This window comes from Aquarana catesbeiana, linkage group LG04, assembly GCF_042186555.1.
Source record: "Aquarana catesbeiana isolate 2022-GZ linkage group LG04, ASM4218655v1, whole genome shotgun sequence".
NCBI lineage: Eukaryota > Metazoa > Chordata > Amphibia > Anura > Ranidae > Aquarana > Aquarana catesbeiana.
Window position 1 is genome coordinate 71,185,944 of NC_133327.1, and position 12,535 is coordinate 71,198,478.

A 12,535-nucleotide genomic window follows, 5' to 3' on the forward strand; every position below is an offset into this window, starting at 1 on the left:
TTCCGCCCTCTGGGTCGAAACAAGGGGGAGGGATATGTGATAGTGTGGTACCCCACCAGTGTATTGGTCCAGGATTCTCAACCAGGCAGGTTGAGGGGCTCCAGGGTATTTGCTTGTTTGAGAGGAAACTGGCTTTTCAGTTTCCTCATTATTTAGTAAGGTCCATTTTGGGACCTGGAGCCTGGGGATTTCTTAGAGTTCCGGGTGGAATTAAATCCCCAGTCCTGGGTCCAGGTTTTGGGACCGGCACACTGATTGTTCAGGTGTGTGCCTGATAGCAGAGTCAGGACCATGATTCTGGGTTCCACTATATCTTTTATATATATATATATATATTATATATTTACATTTACACAGTATCTCACATTTTTGTAAATATTTTATTATACCTTTTCATGTGATAACACTGAAGAAATGACACTTTGCTACAATTTAAATTAGTGAGTGTACAGCTTGTATAACAGTGTAAATTTGCTGTCCCCTCAAAATAACTCAACACACAGCCACTAATGTCTAAACCACTGGCAACAAAAGTGAGTGAGTATACCCCTAAGTGAAAGTGTCCAAATTGTGCCCAATATTTGGCACACATGGCAATATTTTGCGTGGCCACCATTATTTTCCAGCACTGTCTTAACCCTCTTGGGCATGGGAGTTCACCAGAGCTTCACAGGTTGCCACTGGAGTCCTCTTCCACTCCTCCATGACGACATCACAGAGCTGGTGGATGTTAGAGATCTTGCACTCCTCCACCTTCCATTTTGAGGACTCCCCACAGATGCTCAAAAGGGTTTATGTCTGGACACATGCTTGGCCAATCCATCACTTTTACCCTCAGCTTCTTTAGCAAGGCAGTGGTCATCCTGGAGGTGTGTTTGGGGTCATTATCATGTTCGAAATACTGCACTGCGGCCCAGTCTCCGAAGGGAGGGGATCATGCTCTTCTTCAATATGTCACAGTACATGTTGTCATACATGGTTCCCTCAATGAACTGTAGCTCCCCAGTTCCCACAGCACTCATGCAGCCCCAGTGTCAGAAACCATGAATCAGACTGAGTCAGAAGTACAGTTAAATCACACTTGTATTATTATAATAATAATAATAAGGTAAACATATTAAAAACATAGACAGGAACCGGAACGGATAGTCAGACAAGCCAAAACGTCAGGTAGCTAGAGATGAGCATAGTAGAACAGCAAACAGGATCTGGAGCCAGAAGGAATGTCAGCTGAGCAAATGTTTAACAGGAACACAGGAGAGCGTCTCTAGAAATGTGACCAAGGAGAAGGCAGAGATCATCTGGGCTGGACGGCTTAAGTAGGCAGGACTGACGAGCAAGATATCAACAGGTGAGTCACTGTGGAGAGAAAGGAGCTGGCAATTAGCCGACAGTTGAGCGGCCAGCTTTGAGAAGGAAGGTCTGAGCACAGCCCTGACAGTACCCCCTCCTCAATGACCCCTCCCCCTCAGAGGACCACCAGGTTTGAGGGGAAAACGTATATGGAAATCACGGAGGAGGACAGGGGCATGTACGTCGAAGGGTGAGACCCAAGAGCGTTCCTCCGGACCGTAACGTTTTCAATGCACCAGGTACTGTATGCGCCCACGGAGTCAACAATGGACTACTTCATACTCCTCATGGTTCTCAAACTGTACAGGGTGAGGACGAGGCACCGAGGTGGTAAAGTGGTTGCAGACCAAAGGTTTTTTTTATAAGGAGACATGAAATACATTTAAGATACACATATTAGAAGGAAGGTCTAATGTGTAAGCCACTGGGTTGATCCTGCGAAGAATACGGAAAGGTCCAATAAATGGACTTCAGAGAGGGAACACGAAGTCGGAGGTTGCGAGATGACAGCCAGACAATGTCCCCAACCTGGTAGGAAGGCGCAGGCAGGCGTCTGCGGTCAGCATGGAGTCTGTACCTATCATTAGCATGTCGCAAAGCCTCCTGGACTTGTGCCCAAGTGGAACGAAAACCACGGAGATGCTCCTCTAATGCGGGAATACTCTGCATAACAAATGAGTCAGGCAATATGGAATGTTGGAAACCATAGTTCACCATAAATGGGGACAATCAGGAAGCAGAATTCAATGCATTATTGTGAGCAATATCCGCCCACTTTAAGAGGTCTGACCAGTTGTTATGATGGTCAGAAATATAGCAACGTAGGAATTGCTCCAAGGACTGATTGGCTCGTTCTGCGGCCCCATTAGACTGCGGGTGATACTAAGAGGAGAAAGAGCTGAATTCCCAACTGTGCACAAAAGACTCGCCAGAACCGGGACACAAACTGACTACCCCTGTCCGAAACAATCACCTAGGGCAGCCCATGTAAGCGAAATATCTCCCGAGCAAAAATGGTTCCTTAGAACTGGACAAGTTCTTAAGTGGAATACAATGGGACATTTTTGAGAACCGGTCAACCACCATAAGGATTACTGTGTTGCCCTGGGAGTTGGGTAACTCCACAATGAAATCCATAGACAGGTGGGTCCAGGGCCTCTCTCCATTGGGCATGGGTTGTAGGAGGCCCACTGGAAGGTGTCGTGGAGTCTTACTTTGAGCACACATGGAACAGGCAGCTACGAAGGCGGTTACATCAGCATGTAGACTAGGCCACCAGAATTGTTGGGAAATGGCCCAAAAGAGTTGATTCTTCCCAGGGTGGCCAGCAGCCTTGGGAGAATGGTAAGTCTGGAGCAAGGCAGTATGGAGACTCTCTGAAACAAAGCAGCGGTCACAAGGTTTCTCAAGAGAAGCATGGATGTGAGTGGTAAGAATTTTGTCACCCAAAGGAAAAGTGAGACTGGTGCGGACCGTAGCCAGAATACGATCAGGAGGAATCACAGGAACCGACTCTATCTTGGAAGTGGAGGAAAATTGTCAGGACAAAGCGCCAGCCCTTACATTCTTAGTACCGGGTAAGAATGAGACAATGTAATTGAAACTAGACAAGAAAAGAGCCCATTGCGCCCTTCTGGGAGAGAGGCGTTGCCTTAGACAAGAATGTGAGATTCTTATGGTCAGTAAGAATGAGAACCGTCACAGTGGTACCTTTTTGAAGAGATGTCTCCATTCTTTCAGGGCTAAAATGATCGCTAGCAGCTCTCTGTCACCAATCTCGTAATTGCATTCCACAAGTGACAATTTCTTGGAAAAGTAGCCACAAGGATGCATAGCGCTCTCAGAGGTAGGACGTTGAGACAGAAGTGCACCAACTCCATTCTCAGAAGCTCAACCTCAAGGATAAAAGGTAACGTAGGATCAGGATGTGCCAACACAGGAGCAGAAACAAAGGCAGCCTTGAGACTCTCAAAGGCCATAATGGACTCCGGAGAACAACTCTGTGGGTTACCGTCCTTTCTGGTCATATCAGTCAGGTGCTTCACCAGAGACCAGAAGTTACGAACAAACTTCTGATAATAGTTTGCAAAGCCAAGAAAACGCTGCAGAGGACGTAAACCCACGGGTTGGGGGGCCACTGAAGGTCTGCTGAAAGTTTCTCTGGGTCCATCGAAAAACCAGCAGTGGAAATGACATAACCCAGGAATTTAACCTGTTCACGATGGAATTCGCACTTCTCCAATTTACAATAGAGATTGTTCTCTTTTAGTTTCTGAAGCACACGACAGACATCTGTGTGGAGGCACTCCAGGGACTTGGAAAATCTGAGGATCTCGTCGAGATAAACCACCACACATAACTGCAACAAATCTCGGAGGACATTGTAACGCTTCTGCAGTTTTCCAGGAATTTATTAACAAAGGCCAAAGGGCATTACGAGGTACTCATAATGGCCTGTTGTGGTATTAAACGCAGTTTTCCGCTCGTTGCCCTCCTTAATCCTCATGAGTGTATGCCTTTCTCAAATCAAGCTTTGTGAGCACCGTTGCTCCCTTGAGGCTGTGAAATAACTCCGTAATCAACTAAATCGGATAGGCATTCTTAATCGTGAAACATTACAAGGTCTCAGTTCACCACTCTTCTTCTTCACAAAGAAGAAACCAGCACCAGCAGGAGACGAGGATTTGCGGATGAAACCTCGAAAGTGAGTCTGCAACATACTCCTCCATGGCCCTATCCTGCAAGACCGACAAAGGGTAAACCTGGCCACGAGGGGGTATGGCACCAGTTTGAAGGTCACTTGTGCAATCAATTTCACTTAGGGGTGTACTCACTTTTGTTGCCAGCGGTTTAGACATTAATGGCTGTGTTATTTTGAGGGGGGCAGCAAATTTACACTGTTATACAAGCTGTACACTCACTACTTTACATTGTAGCAAAGTATAATTTCTTCAGTGTTGTCAAATGAAAAGATACAAAAAATATTTACAAAAATATGAGGGGTGTACTCACTTTTGTGAGATGCTGTGTGTATATATAGATACTGTAAATGTGGGCTTTTTATTCTTTGCATGCCTTTTTTTTTTTTTTCTTATCCTCCCTATTCTTTTCACAGTGGCCATTTTCAATAAGGGCAGATGAATCATTTTACTTCCAGGAACATGTGCACATCATTTAAGAGTGGAGGCATTGGTGATGTAACCTTTCCAGGGTCTATCTGTGAGGCCAGGGTTACATCACCAGTGCCTCACTCAACCAAGAAGTGGAAAAACAATAATTTTACGTAAAAGCAAAACATGTTTGTTTAACTTACTGTATGAATGTAAGATGATTTCATATTAGCATGCAGAGCTGAATGCTGATGATTATTTTTATTTATTTTTTTTCTGCTTTAAGGCTAATGGATTTCATCTCACCTGTATTTATGATAAATGCTTACATCTAACAGAGGCTAAAAAGCCATATGCAGCTTGATTTGAGAGCAATTCAAGTGTAGCACTCTGAGTACAGAGTAGGAAAATTTAGTTGTAGGCAGAAGAGCTGGGGTTAATTTCTTTGTGTTAACTAGAAAAGCTCCAAGGTCTGGGTCTCTGTCAACTCCCCCTGGCTTCTGGCTTCTAGAATGTGCTGGATAGTTCTGGAACTTAGAGGGTGGAGGAACAGAGGCTGAAGCCTGAATATTTATGGAGTCTCCACCAATCCCAGGGTGGGAAAGGCCGAGAAGGTGGTGGGACAGGCATTAAATGTTATGGAACCTGACCATTTGGGAGCAGGGTCCAGTTGCCTGGAGGGGACCCCTGTGCTGGGGGCTCTGCCCCTAGGCAGAAGGAAGAATCTAGTCAGAGAGAGCCAAAGACTCATATCTCTATATAGCCTCAGCTAGGCTTATCTGCAACACCTCAGGATCTGGGTCTGTTCAGCAGGAAGCCTGTGCAGCAGCCACCTGGACTTTAGGATTAACTCAAGAGGGAGTAACTTTCATTTTTCACACCCCAAGCTTGGACAGAGAAGGGACAGCAAGGTGCAATACTCTGCTAGCCCAAAACCAGGGTAGAGCTTAGAGACAGTTCACAGTCGTTAAATAGGACAGCCTATTGATGTTCAGTTCCTAGCAGCCAGAAAGTTAGCAAGTCCTCAAGTTTGCATTCAGGTTCTACAGTTCTGGGCGCCCCATATTTCCACTTTGCATCCAATTTTAAAATAAACCAAAACAAAACCCTGGACTGATAATTGAGTCTGCACAAACGTTGCAAAATTCCTGTTGCCTGGCTGTGTGTTTTGTGAGGGAGGACCCAAAAATCCAATGACCCTTATGGGGGTAGCATTACACAAGCGATTTCCTCATCCATGCTAACATCCTGGATGGAGTAATCCCCACTATCACCTATTGTATTTGCGGCACCAGTTACTCCCTGAATGCTCGGCTGATAAATTTTTACCTGTTTCAGTGGCTTTTCAAACCCAAGGTGCCAGTCAAGGCTTTAACTTCAACTGATTTAGCAGGAGTCAGACAACATTAAGCCTGTCTTTGGGGGGACTTAAGATGAATTCCAGATATGGATATTTTTTACATAGTTACATTGGTCCAGCTTGGACTAATATAACTATGCATATACCATACCTGGTAACTATGCATATACTAGCATCCATCTGGAAGGTTAAAATCACTGTAGTAGATACCCCTAATATAGTGATTTCCACTGGCTTCTGGGTCTAATGCCGAGCAGCTGACCTGCTGCACTGTGAACACAGGAGGTTGCTAACTTGGTGTCGGTGTCATTCAGAGAATGCTTTGCATTTTCTCCATGAATGCAAAGCCTTCTCTGATTTGAACAAGGTGGAGATTTTGGGCAGCAATGTCACAATCTAAAGACCTCATCCGATCAGAGAAGGCTTTGCTTTCATTGAAGAAATGCAAGGTGTTTCAGTGCTAGCTCGTTAAGCAGCAGGGAAGCCACTCAGCATGGGACCCCAAAGCTGTTGGTAATCACTGGAGTAGCTGAATCTACAACAGTTATTTCCAGCTTCCACAAGGATTCCACAGGTAAGGAACACAGTTACATAACTTCATTTCCGGCGTATAGTCAAATGACGTCTGCAGATGAGATCTCCCATCCTGGGCAGGCATCATATGACGTCCCCCGCTTCCCGCCGGTATAGGGGGCGGGCGCGTGCCCGCGGCATCACTGAGGAGCCAATTCGCATGCCCAGTGGCCGTGATATCTGCCGGGCTCCTGCGATCACTCCTGACAGAGCAGGAATGTGGATCTGTGTGTGTAAACACACAATTCCACATTCTGTCAGAGGAGAGGAGACTGTTTGTGTGTTCCTAGTATATAGAAACACCGATTGGTACCCCCCCCCCCCCAGTCAGTCCCATCCCCACACAGTTAGAACACACAGTGAGGGGAATTTTAACATTTAACCCCTTGATCGGCCCCTAGTGTTAACCCCTTCCCTGCCAGTGACATTTATACAGTAATCAGTGGCTACTTATAGCACTGATCACTGTATAAATGTCAATGGTTTAAAAAAAGTGTCAAAAGTGTCTGATCTGTCTGCCGCAATGTAGCAGTCCTGATAAAAATCGCAGATCGCTGCAATTACTAGTACAAAAAAAAGTCATAAATCAATAACCTATTTTGTAGGCGCTATAACTTTTGCGCAAACCAATCAATATACGCTTATTGTGATTTTTGTATTACCAAAAATATGTAGAAGAATACATATCGGCCTAAACTGAGGAAATTTTTTTTCTTTTTTTTAAATTTTGGATATTTATTATAGCAAAAAGTGAAAAATATTGTGTTTTTTACAAAACTGTTGCTATTTGTTTATAGCGACAAAAATAAAATCCGCAGAGGTGATCAAATACCACCAAAAGAAAACTCTACTTGTGGGGAAAAATAGGACATCAATTTTATTTGGGTACAGTGTTGCACGACCGCGCACTTGTCAGTAAACCACTTGACGACCGCCTCACGCTGATGTACGTCAGCAGAATGGCACGGGCAGGCAAAATCGCGTACCTGGTACGTGATTGCCTTCCCGCGGGCGGGGGGTCCGATCGGACGCCCCCCCGGTGCCTGAGGCCGGTCGCCGTTGGTCTGGCAGCGATCAGAGATGAGGGGGAGGCCATCCGATCGTGGCCCCCCCCCCCTCGCGATCGCTCCCAGCCAATGAGAATCCTCCCCTGCCTGTGTGTAGTACACACGGGCAGAGCATGTGATGTCATCTCTCCTCGGCTCGGCAGTTTCCGTTCCGCCGCAAGTGCACAAACACACACAGTAGAACATGCCAGGCACACTTTACACCCCCGATTTCCCCCCCCCCTCCTGTCACACTGACACCAAGCAGTTTTTTTTTTTTTTCTGATTACTGCATGGTGTCAGTTTGTGACAGTTATTGTGTTAGGGCAGTTAGTATTAGCCCCCTTTAGGTCTAGGGTACCCCCCTAACACCCCATAATAAAGTTTTAACCCCTTGATCACCCCCTGTCGCCAGTGTCACTAAGCGATCATTTTTCTGATCGCTGTATTAGTGTCGCTGGTGACGCTAGTTAGGGACGTAAATATTTAGGTTCACCGTCAGCGTTTTATAGCGACAGGGACCCCCATATACTACCTAATGTTTTAATCCCTTGATTGCCCCCTAGTTAACCCTTTCACCACTGATCACCGTATAACCGTTACGGGTGATGCTGGTTAGTTTGTTTATTTTTTATAGTGTCAGGGCACCCGCTGTTTAGCCCCCTGATCACCCGGCGGTGATATGCCTCGCCCCAGGCAGCGTCATATTAGCGCCAGTACCGCTAACACCCCGCGTTTTGCCCCTCCGCCCGGCCCAGCCCACCCAAGTGCAGTATCGATCGATCACTGTCACTTACAAAACACTAAACGCATATCTGCAGCGTTCACAGAGTCAGGCCTGATCCCTGCGATCGCTAACAGTTTTTTTTGGTAGCGTTTTGGTGAACTGGCAAGCACCAGCCCCAAGCAGCATCAGGTTAGCGCCAACACCCACGCACACACCGTACACCTCCCTTAGTGGTATAGTATCTGAACGGATCAATATCTGATCCAATCAGATCTATACTAGCGTCCCCAGCAGTTTAGGGTTCCCAAAAACGCAGTGTTAGCGGGATCAGCCCAGATACCTGCTAGGACCTGCGTTTTGCCCCTCCGCCCAGCCCAGCCCACCCAAGTGCAGTATCGATCGATCACTGTCACTTACAAAACACTAAACGCATAACTGCAGCGTTTGCAGAGTCAGGCCTGATCCCTGCGATCACTAACATTTTTTTTTTTTGGTAGCATTTTGGTGAACTGGCAAGCACCAGTGGCCTAGTACACCCTGGTCGTAGTCAAACCAGCACTGCAGTAACACTTGGTGATGTGGCGAGTCCCATAAGTGCAGTTCAAGCTGGTGAGGTGGCAAGCACAAGTAGTGTCCCGCTGCCACCAAGAAGACAAACACAGGCCCGCGGTGCCCATAGTGCCCTTCCTGCTGCATTCGCCAATCCTAATTGGGAACCCACCACTTCTGCAGCACCCGTACTTCCCCCATTTACATCCCTAACCAAATGCAGTCGGCTGCAGGAGAGGCATTTTCTTTATGTCCTCCCGAGTACCCCTACCCAACGAACCCCCCCCAAAAAAGATGATGTTTCTGCAGCAAGCACGGATATAGGCGTGACACCCGCTATTATTGTCCCTCCTGTCCTGACAATCCTGGTCTTTGCATTGTTTTGAACGCTACCATACACTAGTTGAGTATTAGCGTAGGGTACAGCATTGCACAGACTAGGCACACTTTCACAGGGTCTCCCAAGATGCCATCGCATTTTGAGAGACCCTAACCTGGAACCGGTTACCGTTATAAAAGTTAGTTACAAAAACAGTGTTAAAAAAAAAAAAAATATATATATAAAATAAAAAAAAATAGTTGTCGTTTTTATTGTGTTCTCTCTCTCTCTCTCTCTATTCTCTCTATTCTGCTCTTTTTTACAGTATTCTATTCTGCAATGTTTTATTGTTATGTTTTATCATGTTTGCTTTTCAGGTATGCAATTTTTTATACTTTACTGTTTACTGTGCTTTATTGTTAACCATTTTTTTGTCTTCAGGTATGCCATTCACGACTTTGGGTGGTTATACCAGAATAATGCCTGCAGGTTTAGGTATCATCTTGGTATCATTCTTTTCAGCCAGCGGTCGGCTTTCATGTAAAAGCAATCCTAGCGGCTAATTAGCCTCTAGACTGCTTTTACAAGCAGTGGGAGGGAATGCCCCCCACCGTCTTCCGTGTTTTTCTCTGGCTCTCCTGTCTCAACAGGGAACCTGAGAATGCAGCCGGTGATTCAGCCAGCTGACCATAGAGCTGATCAGAGACCAGAGTGGCTCCAAACATCTCTATGGCCTAAGAAACCGGAAGCTACGAGCATTTTATGACTTAGATTTCGCCGGATGTAAACAGCGCCATTGGGAAATTGGGAAAGCATTTTATCACACCGATCTTGGTGTGGTCAGATGCTTTGAGGGCAGAGGAGAGATCTAGGGTCTAATAGACCCCAATTTTTTCAAAAAAGAGTACCTGTCACTACCTATTGCTATCATAGGGGATATTTACATTCCCTGAGATAACAATAAAAATGATTTAAAAAAAAAAAAAAAAAAAACGAAAGGAACAGTTTAAAAATAAGATAAAAAAGCAAAAAAATAATAAAGGAAAAAAAAAAACACCCCTGTCCCCCCTGCTCTCGCGCGAAGGCGAACGCAAGCGTCGGTCTGGCGTCAAATGTAAACAGCAATTGCACCATGCATGTGAGGTATCACCGCGAAGGTCAGATCGAGGGCAGTAAGTTTAGCAGTAGACCTCCTCTGTAAATCTAAAGTGGTAACCTGTAAAGGCTTTTAAAGGCTTTTAAAAATGTATTTATTTTGTTGCCACTGCACGTTTGTGCGCAATTTTAAAGCATGTCATGTTTGGTATCCATGTACTCGGCCTAAGATCATCTTTTTTATTTCATCAAACATTTGGGCAATATAGTGTGTTTTAGTGCATTCAAATTTAAAAAAGTGTGTTTTTTCCCCAAAAAATGCGTTTGAAAAATCACTGCGCAAATACTGTGTGGGGAAAAAAAAAAAAAAAAAAAAATGAAACACCCACCATTTTAATCTGTAGGGCATTTGCTTTAAAAAAAATATATAATGTTTGGGGGTTCAAAGTTTTTTTTTCTTGCAAAAAAAAATAATTTTTTCATGTAAACAAAATGTCAGAAAGGGCTTTGTCTTCAAGTGGTTAGAGTGGGTGATGTGTGACATAATCTTCTAAATGTTGTGCATAAAATGCCAGGACAGTTCAAACCCCCCCCAAATGACCCCATTTTGGAAAGTAGACACCCCAAGCTATTTGCTGAGAGGCATGTTGAGTCCATGGAATATTTTATATTGTGACACAAGTTGCGGGAAAGAGACAAATTTTTTTTTTTTTTTTTTTTTTTGCACAAAGTTGTCACTAAATGATATATTTCTCAAACATGCCATGGGAATATGTGAAATTACACCCCAAAATACATTCTGTTGCTTCTCCTGAGTACGGGGATACCACATGTGTGAGACTTTTTGGGAACCTAGCCGCGTACGGGGCCCCGAAAACCAAGCACCGCCTTCAGGCTTTCTAAGTGCGTAAATTTTTGATTTCACTCTTCACTGCCTATCAGTTTCGGAGGCCACGGAATGCCCAGGTGGCACAACCCCCCTCCCCCCCCCAAATGACCCCATTTTGGAAAGTAGACACTCCAAGCTATTTGCTGAGAGGTATAGTGAGTATTTTGCAGACCCCACTTTTTGTCACAAAGTTTTGAAAAAAGAAAAAATTTTTTTTTTTTTCTTGTCTTTCTTCATTTTCAAAAACAAATGAGAGCTGCAAAATACTCACCATGGCTCTCAGCAAATAGCTTGGGGTGTCTACTTTCCAAAATGGGGTCATTTGGGGGGGGGGGGGGGTTGTGCCATCTGGGCATTCCATGGCCTCCGAAACTGTGATAGGCAGTGAAGAGTGAAATAAAAAATTTACACCCTTAGAAATCCTGAAGGCGGTGATTGGTTTTCGGGCCCCGTACGCGGCTAGGCTCCCAAAAAGTCCCACAAATGTGGTATCCCCATACTCAGGAGAAGCAGCTAAACGTATTTTGGGGTGCAATTCCACATATGCCCATGGCCTGTGTGAGCAATATATCATTTAGTGACAACTTTTTGTAATTTTTTTTTTGTTGTTGTCATTATTCAATCACTTGGGACAAAAAAAAATTATATTCAATGGGCTCAACATGCCTCTCAGCAATTTCCTTGGGGTGTCTACTTTCCAAAATGGGGTCATTTGGGGGGGTTTTGTACCGCCCTGCCATTTTAGCACCTCAAGAAATGACATAGGCAGTCATAAACTAAAAGCTGTGTAAATTCCAGAAAATGTACCCTAGTTTGTAGACGCTATAACTTTTGCGCAAACCAATAAATATACACTTATTGACATTTTTTTTTACTAAAGACATGTGGCCGAATACATTTTGGCCTAAATGTATGACTAAAATTTGAGTTTATTGGATTTTTTTAATAACAAAAAGTAGAAAATATCTTTTTTTTTTTTTTTTTTCAAAATTTTCAGTCTTTTTCCGTTTATAGCGCAAAAAATAAAAACTGCAGAGGTGATCAAATACCATCAAAAGAAAGCTCTATTTGTGGGAAGAAAAGGACGCAAATTTCGTTTGGGTACAGCATTGCTTGACCGCGCAATTAGCAGTTAAAGCGACGTAGTGCCAAATTGGAAAAAGTCCTCTGGTCCTTATGCAGCATAATGGTCCGGGGCTCAAGTGGTTAAAGAGACGCAGTGCTGTATCTCAAAAAATGGCCCGGTCAGAAAGGGGGTAAATTCTTCCGGTGCTGAACGGGTTAAAAAAAGACACAAGTCCATCTAGTTCAACCAAAAAAAATACAATCCCATATACACAATCCTTCACCCATAGTTGATCCAGAGGAAGGCGCAAAACCCCAGCAAAGCATGGTCCAATTTACTACAGCAGGGGAAAAATTCTGTCCTGATCCCCAGAGAGGCAATCTGATTTTCCTATAAATGTCAGTACCCAGTTATATTATGTACATTTAGGAAAGAATCCAGGCCTTTT